Raw genomic sequence first — 13,619 nt, 5'->3', positions numbered from 1 at the left:
CAAGTGACCTACAAAAAGAATGGCAAACGGCAGCTGGGGTGAAGTGCACGGCGAGGATGGTTCAAAACAGGCTCCTAGGGGCAGGGCTGAAGTCGTGCAAAGCTAGAAAAAAGTCCTTCATCAATGAGAAGCAAAGAAGAGCCAGGCTGAGGTTTGCAAAATACCATAAGGATTGGACCATAGAGGACTGGAGTAAGGTCATCTTCTCTGATGAGTCCAATGTTCAGCTTTGCCCAACACCTGGTCGTCTAATGGTTAGACGGTGACCTGGAGAGGCCTACAAGCCACAGTGTCTCGCACCCACTGTGAAATTTGGTGGAGGATCAGTGATGATCTGGGGGTGCTTCAGCAAGGCTGGAATCGGTCAGATTTGTCTTTGTGAAGGACGCATGAATCAAGCCACGTACAAGGTTGTCCTGGAAGAAAACTTGCTTCCTTTTGCTCTGACATTGTTCCCCAACTCTGAGGATTGGTTTTTCCAGCAGGACAATGTGCCATGCCACACAGCCAGGTCAATCAAGGTGTGGATGGAAGACCACCAGATCAAGACCCTGTCATGGCCAGCCCAATCTCCAGACCTGAACCCCATTGAAAACTTCTGGAATATGATCAAGAGGAAGATGGATGGTCACAAGCCATCAAACAAAGCCGAGCTGCTTGAATTTCTGCGCCAGGAGTGGCATAAAGTCAGCCAACATCAATGTGAAAGACTGGTGGAGAGCATGCCAAGACACATGAAAGCTGTGATTGAAAATCAGGGTTATTCCACCAAATATTGATTTCTGAACTCTTCCTAAGTTAAAACATTACTATTGTGTTGTTTAAAAATGAACATGAACTTATTTTCTTTGCATTATTCGAGGTCTGACAACACTGCATCTTTTTTGTTATTTTGACCAGTTGTCATTTTCTGCAAATAAAGGCTCTAAATGACAATATTTCTATTTGGAATTTGGGAGAAATGTTTTCAGTAGTTCATAGAATAAAACAAAAATGTTATTTTTACCCAAACACATACCTATAAATAGTAAAACTAGAGAAACGGATAATTTTGTAGTGGTCTCTTAATTTTTTCCACAGCTGTATACAGTGGGGGAAAAAAGTATTTAGTCAGCCACCAATTGTGCAAGTTCTCCCACTTAAAAAGATGAGAGAGGCCTGTAATTTTCATCATAGGTACACGTCAACTATGACAGACAAAATGAGATTTTTTCCCCCAGAAAATCACATTGTAGGATTTTTTATGAATTCATTTGCAAATTATGGTGGAAAATAAGTATTTGGTCAATAACAAAAGTTTCTCAATACTTTGTTATATACCCTTTATTGGCAATGACACAGGTCTTCACAAGGTTTTCACACACTGTTGCTGGTATTTTGGCCCATTCCTCCATGCAGATCTCCTCTAGAGCAGTGATGTTTTGGGGCTGTCGCTGGGCAACACGGACTTTCAACTCCCTCCAAAGATTTTCTATGGGGTTGAGATCTGGAGACTGGCTAGACCACTCCAGGACCTTGAAATGCTTCTTACGAAGCCACTCCTTCGTTGCCCAGGCGGTGTGTTTGGGATCATTGTCATGCTGAAAGACCCAGCCACGTTTCATCTTCAATGCCCTTGCTGATGGAAGGAGGTTTTCACTCAAAATCTCACGATACATGGCCCCATTCATTCTTTCCTTTACACGGATCAGTCGTCCTGGTCCCTTTGCAGAAAAACAGCCCCAAAGCATGATGTTTCCACCCCCATGCTTCACAGTAGGTATGGTGTTCTTTGGATGCAACTCAGCATTCTTTGTCCTCCAAACACGACGAGTTGAGTTTTTACCAAAAAGTTATATTTTGGTTTCATCTGACCATATGACATTCTCCCAATCCTCCTCTGGATCATCCAAATGCACTCTAGCAAACTTCAGACGGGCCTGGACATGTACTGGCTTAAGCTGGGGTACATGTCTTGCACTGCAGGATTTGAGTCCCTGGCGGCGTAGTGTGTTACTGATGGTAGGCTTTGTTACTTTGGTCCCAGCTCTCTGCAGGTCATTCACTAGGTCCCCCCGTGTGGTTCTGGGATTTTTGCTCACCGTTCTTGTGATCATTTTGACCCCACGGGATGAGATCTTGCGTGGAGCCCCAGATCGAGGGAGATTATCAGTGGTCTTGTATGTCTTCCATTTCCTAATAATTGCTCCCACAGTTGATTTCTTAAAACCAAGCTGCTTACCTATTGCAGATTCAGTCTTCCCAGCCTGGTGCAGGTCTACAATTTTGTTTCTGGTGTCCTTTGACAGCTCTTTGGTCTTGGCCATAGTGGAGTTTGGAGTGTGACTGTTTGAGGTTGTGGACAGGTGTCTTTTATACTGATAACAAGTTCAAACAGGTGCCATTAATACAGGTAACGAGTGGAGGACAGAGGAGCCTCTTAAAGAAGAAGTTACAGGTCTGTGAGAGCCAGAGATCTTGCTTGTTTGTAGGTGACCAAATACTTATTTTCCACCATAATTTGCAAATAAATTCATAAAAAATCCTACAATGTGATTTTCTGGATTTTTTTTCCTCAATTTGTCTGTCATAGTTGATGTGTACCTATGATGAAAATTACAGGCCTCTCTCATCTTTTTAAGTGGGAGAACTTGCACAATTGGTGGCTGACTAAATACTTTTTTTCCCCACTGTATATATATATACAGTGAGGAAAAAAAGTATTTGATCCCTTGCTGATTTTGTACGTTTGCCCACTGACAAAGAAATGATCAGTCTATAATTTTAATGGTAGGTTTATTTGAACAGTGAGAGACAGAATAACAACAAAAAAATCCAGAAGAACGCATGTCAAAAATGTTATAAATTGATTTGCATTTCAATTAGGGAAATAAGTATTTGATCCTCTCTCAATCAGAAAGATTTCTGGCTCCCAGGTGTCTTTTATACAGGTAACGAGCTGAGATTAGGAGCACACTCTTAAAGGGAGTGCTCCTAATCTCACCTTGTTACCTGTATAAAAGACACCTGTCCACAGAAGCAATCAATCAATCAGATTCCAAACTCTCCACCATGGCCAAGACCAAAGAGCTCTCCAAGGATGTCAGGGACAAGATTGTAGACCTACACAAGGCTGGAATGGGCTACAAGACCATCGCCAAGCAGCTTGGTGAGAAGGAGACAACAGTTGGTGCGATTATTCGCAAATGGAAGAAACAAAATTAATGTTAATCTCCTTCGGCCTGGGGCTCCATGCAAGATCTCACCTCGTGGAGTTGCAATGATCATGAGAACGGTGAGGAATCAGCCCAGAACTACATGGGAGGATCTTGTCAATGATCTCAAGGCAGCTGGGACCATAGTCACCAAGAAAACAATTGGTAACACACTACGCCGTGAAGGACTGAAATCCTGCAGTGCCCGCAAGGTCCCTCTGCTCAAGAAAGCACATATACAGGCCCATCTGAAGTTTGCCAATGAACATCTGAATGATTCAGAGGAGAACTGGGTGAAAGTGTTGTGGTCAGATGAGACCAAAATGGAGTTCTTTGGCATCAACTCAACTCGCTGTGTTTGGAGGAGGAGGAATGCTGCCTATGACCTGGTGGCCAACTTCAAGAAACGTCTGACCTCTGTGATTGCCAACAAGGGTTTTGCCACCAAGTACTAAATCATGTTTTGCAGAGGGGTCAAATACTTATTTCCCTCATTAAAATGCAAATCAATTTATAACATTTTTTATATGTGTTTTTCTGGATTTTTGTTTTGTTATTCTGTCTCTCACTGTTCAAATAAACCTACCATTAAAATTATAGACTGATCATGTCTTTGTCAGTGGGCAAACGTACAAAATCAGCAGGGGATCAAATACTTTTTTCCCTCACTGTATATATATATCTACAGTGCCTTGCAAAAGTATTCAACCCCCTTCGCGTTTTTCTTATTTTGATGCATTACAACATGTAATTTAAATTGATTTTTATTTGGATTTCATTTTAATGGATATACACAAAATAGTCAGAATTGGTGAAGTGAAATAAAAAAAATAACTTGTTTCAAAAAATTCAAAATAAAAATAACGGAAAAGTGGTGCGTGCACATGTATTCACCCCCTTTGCTATGAAGCCCCTAGATAAGATCTGGTGAAACAAATTATCTTCAGAAGTCACATAATTAGTTAAATAAAGTCCACCTGTGTGCAATCTAAGAGTCACATGATCTCAGTATATATACACCTGTTCTGGAAGGCCCCAGAGTCTGCAACACCACTAAGCAAGGGGCACCACCAAGCAAGCGGCACCATGAAGACCAAGGAGCTCTCCAAACAGGTCAGGGACAACGTTATTGAGAAGTACAGATCAGGGTTGGGTTATAAAAAAATATCAGAAACTTTGAACATCTCACGGAGCACCATTAAATCCATTATTAGAAAATGGAAAAAATATGGCACTACAACAAACCTGCCAAGAGAGGGCCGCCCACCAAAACTCACGGACCAGGCAAGGAGGGCATTAATCAGAGGCAACAAAGAGACCAAAGATAACCCTGAAGGAACTGCAAAGCTCCACAGCGGAGATTGGAGTATCTGTCCATAGGACCACTTTAAGCCGTACACTCCACAGAGCTGGGCTTTACGGAAGAGTGGCCAGAAAAAAGCCATTGCTTGAAGAAAAGAATAAGCAAATGTGTTTGGTGTTCTCCAAACGGCATGTGGGAGACTCCCCAAACATATGGAAGAAGGTACTCTGGTCAGATGAGACTAAAATTGAGCTTTTGGCCATCAAGGAAAACGCTATGTCTGGCGCAAACCCAACACTTCTCATCACCCATGAGAACACCATCCCCACAGTGAGGCATGGTGGTGGCAGCATCATGCTGTGGGGATGTTTTTCATCGGCAGGGACTCGGAAACTGGTCAGAATTGAAGGAATGATGGATGGTGCTAAATACAGGGAAATTCTTGAGGGAAACCTATTTCAGTCTTCCAGAGATTTGAGACTGGGATGGAGGTTCACCTTCCAGCAGGACAATGACCCTAAGCATACTGCTAAAGCAACACTTGAGTGGTTTAAGGGGAAACATTTAAATGTCTTGGAATGGCCTAGTCGAAGCCCAGACCTCAATCTAATTGAGAATCTGCGGTATGATTTAAAGATTGCTGTACACCAGCGGAACCCATCCAACTTGATGGAGCTGGAGCATTTTTGCCTTGAAGAATGGGCAAAAATCCCAGTGGCTAGATGTGCCAAGCTTATATAGACATACCCCAAGAGACTTAAAGTATTGACTTTGGGGGGGGTGAATAGTTATGTATGCTCAAGTTTTCTGTTTTTTTGTCTTATTTCTTGTTTGTTTCACAAGAAAAAATATTTTGCATCTTCAAAGTGGTAGGCATGTTGTGTAAATCAAATGATACAAACCCCCAAAAAATCCATTTTAATTCCAGGTTGTAAAGCAACAAAATAGGAAAAATACCAAGGGGGCTGAATACTTTCGCAGGCCACTCTATCTATCTATCTACAGTATAACAATGCTTTCCTCTACTATGCTTTATGCTAGAAATGAGTTGCACAACAAGACGCGACTCATAAAATGTATATAGTATGTATAAGCTGGAAGTAGAGGCCTAAGCATTGTTGTTCACAAAAAAAAATCCAGAAAATCACATTGTAGGATTTTTTATGAATTTATTTGCAAATGATGGTGGAAAATAAGTATTTGGTCACCTACAAACAAGCAAGATTTCTGGCTCTCACAGACCTGTAACTTCTTCTTTAAGAGGCTCCTCTGTCCTCCACTCGTTACCTGTATTAATGGCACCTGTTTGAACTTGTTATCAGTATAAAAGACACCTGTCCACAACCTCAAACAGTCACACTCCAAACTCCACTATGGCCAAGACCAACGAGCTGTCAAAGGACACCAGAAACAAAATTGTAGACCTGCACCAGGCTGGGAAGACTGAATCTGCAATAGGTAAGCAGCTTGGTTTTAAGAAATCAACTGTGGGAGCAATTATTAGGAAATGGAAGACATACAAGACCACTGATAATCTCCCTCGATCTGGGGCTTCACTCAAGATCTCACCCCGTGGGGTCAAAATGATCACAAGAACGGTGAGCAAAAATCCCAGAACCACACGGGGGGACCTAGTGAATGACCTGCAGAGAGCTGGGACCAAAGTAACAAAGCCTACCATCAGTAACACACTACGCCGCCAGGGACTCAAATCCTGCAGTGCCAGACGTGTCCCCCTGCTTAAGCCAGTACATGTCCAGGCCCGTCTGAAGTTTGCTAGAGTGCATTTGGATGATCCAGAAGAGGTTTGGGAGAATGTCATATGGTCAGATGAAACCAAAATAGAACTTTTTGGTAAAAACTCAACTCGTCGTGTTTGGAGGACACAGAATGCTGAGTTGCATCCAAAGAACACCATACCTACTGTGAAGCATGGGGGTGGAAACATCATGCTTTGGGGCTGTTTTTCTGCAAAGGGACCAGGACGACTGATCCGTGTAAAGGAAAGAATGAATGGGGCCATGTATCGTGAGATTTTGAGTAAAAACCTCCTTCCATCAGCAAGGGCATTGAAGAGGAAACGTGGCTGGGTCTTTCAGCATGACAATGATCCCAAACACACCGCCCGGGCAACAAAGGAGTGGCTTCGTAAGAAGCATTTCAAGGTCCTGGAGTGGCCTAGCCAGTCTCCAGATCTCAACCCCATAGAAAATATTTGGAAGGAGTTGAAAGTCTGTGTTGCGCAGCGACAGCCCCAAAACATCACTGCTCTAGAGGAGATCTGCATGGAGGAATGGGCCAAAATACCAACAACAGTGTGTGAAAACCTTGTGAAGACTTACAGAAAACATTTGACCTGTGTCATTGCCAATAAAGGGTATACAGTGAGGGAAAAAAGTATTTGATCCCCTGCTGATATTGTACGTTTGCCCACTGACAAAGAAATGATCAGTCTATATTTTTAATGGTAGGTTTATTTGAACAGTGAGAGACAGAATAACAACAACAAAATCCAGAAAAACGCATGTCAAAAATGTTATACATTGATTTGTATTTTAATGGGGGAAATAAGTATTTGACCCCCTCTCAATCAGAAAGATTTCTGGGTCACAGGTGTCTTTTATACAGGTAACGAGCTGAGATTAGGAGCACACACTTAAAGGGAGTGCTCCTAATCTCAGCTTGATACCTGTATAAAGGACACCTGTCCACAGAAGCAATCAATCAATCAGATTCCAAACTCTCCACCATGGCCAAGACCAAAGAGCTCTCCAAGGATGTCAGGGACAAGATTGTAGACCTACACAAGGCTGGAATGGGCTACAAGACCATCGCCAAGCAGCTTGGTGAGAAGGTGACAACAGTTGGTGCGATTATTCGCAAATGGAAGAAACACAAAAGAGCTGTCAATCTCCCTCTGCCTGGGGCTCCATGCAAGATCTCACCTCGTGGAGTTGCAATGATCATGAGAACGGTGACGAATCAACCCAGAACTACACGGGAGGATCTTGTCAATGATCTCAAGGCAGCTGGGACCATAGTCACCAAGAAAACAATTGGTAACACACTACACCGTGAAGGACTGAAATCCTGCAGCGCCCACAAGGTCCCCCTGCTCAAGAAAGCACATATACAGGCCCGTCTGAAGTTTGCCAATGAACATCTGAATGATTCAGAGGAGAACTGGGTGAAAGTGTTGTGGTCAGATGAGACCAAAATTGAGCTCTTTGGCATCAACTCAACTCGCCGTGTTTGGAGGAGGAGGAATGCTGCCTATGACCCCAAGAACACCATCCCCACTGTCAAACATGGAGGTGGAAACATTATGCTTTGGGGGTGTTTTTCTGCTAAGGGGACAGGACAACTTCACCGCATCAAAGGGACGATGGACGGGGCCATGTACCGTCAAATCTTGGGTGAGAACCTCCTTCCCTCAGCCAGGGCATTGAAAATGGGTCATGGATGGGTATTCCAGCATGACAATGACCCAAAACACACGGCCAAGGCAACAAAGGAGTGGCTCAAGAAGAAGCACATTGAGGACCTGGAGTGGCCTAGCCAGTCTCCAGACCTTAATCCCATAGAAAATCTGTGGAGGGAGCTGAAGGTTTGAGTTGCCAAACGTCAGCCTCGAAACCTTAATGACTTGGAGAAGATCTGCAAAGAGGAGTGGGACAAAATCCCTCCTGAGATGTGTGCAAACCTGGTGGCCAACTACAAGAAACGTCTGACCTCTGTAATTGCCAACAAGGGTTTTGCCACCAAGTACTAAGTCATGTTTTGCAGAGGGGTCAAATACTTATTTCCCTCATTAAAATGCAAATCAATATATAACATTTTTGACATGCGTTTTTCTGGATTTTTGTTGTTGTTATTCTGTCTCTCACTGTTCAAATAAACCTATCATTATATTATCACAATTATACCTATCATTATACCTATCACAATTGGTGGCTGACTAAATACTTTTTTCCCCCACTGTATCCATAGCGACTTACAGTCAGAGGGGCAGTACATTCAACTATGGTAGATAAAACAACCAAATTCCACAGTCATTGCAAGTAAAAACATTCCTAATTAAAGCAGCTATCAGCTCAATAAGTGCTCCCGAGTGTCGCAGTGGTCTAAGGCACTGCATCGCAGTGCTAGCTGTGCCACTAGAGATCCTGGTTCGTATCCAGGCTCTGCTGTAGCTGGCCGCAACCAGGAGACCAATGGGGCGGCGCACAATTGGCCCAGCGTCGTCCAGGGTAGGGGAGGGAATGGCCGGCAGGGAGGTAGCTCAGTTGGTAGAGCATGGTGTTTGCAACACCAGGGTTGTGGGTTCAATTCCCACAGGGGGCCAGTATGAAAATAAAAAAAGAATAATGTATGCACTAACTGTAAGTCTCTCTGGATAAGAGCGTCTGCTAAATGACGTAAATGCTTAGTGCCTGTATTAGTGCTTCCTCTGGCAGGAAATGCATCCATTAATTGCACAGCCATTTTGTAGGAAACAGGGTGAGATTTATTCTCCATTCATGCCTGCAACCAAGCAGAGCACATAAACAATGAATTTAAACTGATCAATTAGCTCACAGTTCCACGTCACATCAAGAGCTCACCAGCTTGTAGTCCTAAAACCCAGAAATGAGTTACCTCTGGTTTGTTCAGCCATTCCTATTAATGGGTAAAGAATAGGGTTTTGGGATAAAAGTAGAAAATTTGGTCTGAGATTACCACAGGTTTAGGTGATCTTATCAAATCAAATTTTATTGGTCACATGCGCCGAATACAACAGGTGCAGACATTACAGTGAAATGCTTACTTACAGCCCTTAACCAACAGTGCATTTATTTTAAACAAAAAAAGTAAGAATAAAACAACAACAAAAAAAGTGTTGAGAGAAAAAGAGCAGAAGTAAAATAAAGTGACAGTAGGGAGGCTATATATACAGTAAAATAAAGTGACAGTAGGGAGGCTATATATACAGGGGGGTACCGTTGCAGAGTCAATGTGCGGGGGCACCGGCTAGTTGAGGTAGTTGAGGTAATATGTACATGTGGGTAGAGTTAAAGTGACTATGCATAAATACTTAACAGAGTAGCAGCAGCGTAAAAAGGATGGGGTGGGGGGGCAGTGCAAATAGTCCGGGTAGCCATGATTAGCTGTTCAGGAGTCTTATGGCTTGGGGGTAGAAGCTGTTGAGAAGTCTTTTGGACCTAGACTTGGCACTCCGGTACCGCTTGCCGTGCGGTAGCAGAGAGAACAGTCTATGACTAGGGTGGCTGGAGTCTTTGACAATTTTGAGGGCCTTCCTCTGACACCGCCTGGTATAGAGGTCCTGAATGGCAGGGAGCTTTGCCCCAGTGATGTACTGGGCCGTACGCACTACCCTCTGTAGTGCCTTGCGGTCAGAGGCCAAGCAGTTGCCATACCAGGCGGTGATGCAACCAGTCAGGATGCTCTCGATGGTGCAGCTGTAGAATTTTTTGAGGATCTGAGGACCCATGCCAAATCTTTTTAGTCTCCTGAGGGGGAATAGGCTTTGTCGTGCCCTCTTCACGACTGTCTTGGTGTGTTTGGACCATGATAGTTCGTTGGTGATGTGGACACCAAGGAACTTGAAGCTCTCAACCTGTTCCACTACAGCCCCGTCGATGAGAATGGGGGCGTGCTCAGTCCTCTTTTTTTTCCTGTAGTCCACAATCATCTCCTTTGTCTTGGTCACGTTGAGGGAGAGGTTGTTGTCCTGGCACCACACGGCCAGATCTCTGACCTCCTCCCTATAGGCTGTCTCATCGTTGTCGGTGATCAGGCCTACCACTGTTGTGTCGTCGGCAAACTTAATGATGGTGTTGGAGTCGTGCCTGGCCATGCAGTCATGGGTGAACAGAGAGTACAGGAGGGGACTGAGCACGCACCCCTGAGGGGCCCCCGTGTTGAGGATCAGTGTGGCAGATGTGTTGTTACCTACCCTTACCACCTGGGGGCGGCCCGTCAGGAAGTCCAGGATCCAGTTGCAGAGGGAGGTGTTTAGTCCCAGGATCCTTAGCTTAGTGATGAGCTTAGAGGGCACTATGGTGTTGAATGTTGAGCTGTAGTCAATGAATAGCATTCTCACGTAGGTGTTCCTCTTGTCCAGGTGGGAAAGGGCAGTGTGGAGTGCGATAGAGATTGCATCATCTGTGGATCTGTTGGGGCGGTATGCAAATTGGAGTGGGTCTAGGGTTTCTGGGATTATGCTGTTGATGTGAGCCATGACCAGTCTTTCAAAGCACTTCATGGCTACATGAATACGTTTGGTTCTTATACGTTTGGTTCTATGAGATAATATCAGTCAGTTAACATGACCTTTATGAATTATGAAGCCTTTATGTGCTTTTTTATATTACATTAATGCTTCAAAATTCACAAAAAGTTATGTTAACTGATGAAGATTATCTCACAGAACAAAACTTAGCAAATCTTCTAAGCCTGTGTTTACCACAGACCATATTTTCTGCGTTTATCCAAAAACCTTACAAAAACTCCATTCATTTTCCCATAGGCTTTGTCCAACAAACCATGGCGGAGTTAGTGGTGGTCCTCTGTAGCTCAGCTGGTAGAGCACGGTGCTTGTAACGCCAAGATAGTGGGTTCGATCCCCGGGACCACCCATACACAAAAATGTATGCACGCATGACTGTAAGTCGCTTTGGATAAAAGCGTCTGCTAAATGGCATATTATTATTATTATTAGTGCCTACAAAAAGACGCCATTACTATTGCTCTCTATAGAGGCACTTCCACCCTATTACACTTTGATAGCAGAGTACCACAGGCGGCCAGTGGATGGGCTCATAGTAATGGCTGGAACAGAATAAATGGAATGATATCGAACACATCAAACACGTTTGTTTTTTTATACCATTCCATTAACTCCATTCCAGCCATTATTATGAGCTGTCCTCCCCTCAGCAGCCTCCTGTGCAGGGTACATATTTATCAGCTTATAGAAGTGACACATTTTACCATGTGTTACATTTGGGCTTGTGGTTTAAAGTTCTCAAAAAGGACAGGATTGAGAATGGTTATGTGTTTGCAAACTAAAGATCATTTTCTATTTATCAATCTACTTCCACAGGGTAAAATATTTACTGAATAATAAAGCTTCTGTGATGAAGCAATATTAACAGAGTTGTAGGTGTTTGGTTAATGGTTAATGGTTAATGGATATTGATCCTCTGTGTGATACAACCTTTACTTTCAAATAAATTAATCAAAATGATTTTGTTTAATCACTGTCTGTCTCATTGTCCAGGTACCAGCAATGTTGTTGAGTTGCCCATCAGTCACATCATGCTCTTTATGGCACTGCCCATCATGGTTGCCATAGTCACCATTTACACAACCAGGAGGAACCATGTGTGTTGTTTTGTTCTCTGTATAGAAGAAGCATCTGGTATTGAGCTCCAGCCTGGTCCTGGAGGAATGACCCCTAGTTTCTTACTCTTCTCCCTGTGCTGGACTATAGACTTTCAAACTGTCTAAGGCTTTATTGATTGAGTAACAGAGGATATCTTTTTTATTTATTTATTTATTACAGCTGATGTGAATCTATGATAGTATGATATGATATGATTTTAGTATATTTTTCACACACTTTTTTATTGCATGCGGTAGGGATGCAGACATCAATTAAGCAAAGCATGGTTGATGTGTGAATGATATGTTTGGTGTTTATTATGTCCATTGTGATGTGCATGAAGTCAGCATATTCCTTGGTTTTGTTCATTCATATGTTTTTGGGCCTTAGCAGATTTTAAATTAGCACAATACTTTTTCTAAGTATTTTATTGAATCTGTTACTGTTTTAAAATATATTTTGTAACTAATAAAAATACAATATTTCAAACTGTTAGTTACAGGTGTTTTTACTTTACACTTCCACAATGTATGGTAAACCATGCATAATTTACCTTAATTCATTTTTTACAACCTAGCCAGCAGCACAGATAGGCCCAGGCTAGACTACTTTTGTATCCTAGAAACATCAACAAATGACCGTCAGAGATGTTCCGTTATCTACTCTGACTTTCATTGAAAAACTATTCAAATGTAGGGCAATTTGATGCACTTAAAGGTTTAAGTTATTTCCATTGACATTGCAAAGGAATGTAGCCTACACCCCTTCTTCGAAATGACGCTACAGACTGGGCTACTTACTCACTTTATCACCGTTACCTGCAGCTGAGTTTCTCGCCGGGCGCGGTGGCGCGTGCCTGTAATCCAAGTCACTGGGAGGCTGAGGTTGGTGGATCGAATGAGCTGAGGAGCTCTGGGCTGCAGCGCGGTATGTCGAACGGGTGTCCGCACTAAGTTTGGTATCGATATGGTGTTCCTGGGGGAGCCCGGGACCACCAGGTCGTCTAAGGAGGGGTGTACCGGCCCAGATCGGAAACGAAGCAGGTCAAAGCCCCCGTGCCGTCCAGTAGTGGGATAGCGTCTGTGAGTACACGCTGCAGTGCAGCCTTGGCAACACATCGATACCCAATCTTTTTTATTTGTAAAAAAAATATCTACTTCACGGTCGGCAGCTGCATTTGCAATACAAAAACCTTGGCCGCCCACAAAAAGAGTAAGCAGACGAACATATTTAGAATATACTTTTCTTCTGAAAATGTATAATTATACTGACTCCTTCTGAGAAAGGGAGTCAATAACACATTCAAATCTCAATGCAGTATCCATAGTTACTATTTTGCTGGGATGCTTATTTACAACCTGGTCTCAGAGCATTCTGTATTATTCTGTACTTAAACACTCCATTCAGTATCAGGGCCAGCACCAGAACGAATCAGTTGGACAGGCATTTTATTTCTATAGGCGGGCCGTTTTTTTCACGGGACCTCCCACATTATTTTTATGGGTGTTATAATAAAGACCATAGGCAGCTCGTGAGTTTCGTGAGTTTCTTCCCCCTACCTCTGCGGAAGCACAGTTCCCGCTCAGCCCAGTCAAAACAGTTCGCTGCTCTGGCACTCCAATGGTGGAACAAGCTCCCTCATGACGCCAGGACAGCGGAGTCACTCACCACCTTCCGGAGACACTTGAAACCCCACCTCTTTAAGGAATAGGCCCTTTTCACGTGACGTCAGACA

The 13,619-nt window shown here is 43.3% G+C and overlaps 1 long non-coding RNA gene across 1 annotated transcript in view; it reads right to left on the bottom strand.

Moving 5' to 3' along the window:
• LOC311108819 overlaps positions 1-13,619 on the bottom strand; it is a 26,846-nt gene extending 13,227 nt beyond the window's left edge. Inside the window, exon 1 of the long non-coding RNA XR_014610553.1 lies at positions 12,689-13,619. This is a non-coding gene — a long non-coding RNA (uncharacterized lncRNA). The remainder of the gene's footprint in view (positions 1-12,688) is intronic.

This window comes from Coregonus lavaretus, assembly GCF_964263955.1.
Source record: "Coregonus lavaretus genome assembly, chromosome: 33".
Lineage (NCBI taxonomy): Eukaryota > Metazoa > Chordata > Actinopteri > Salmoniformes > Salmonidae > Coregonus > Coregonus lavaretus.
This window is presented reverse-complemented; position numbering and strand designations above follow the sequence as displayed.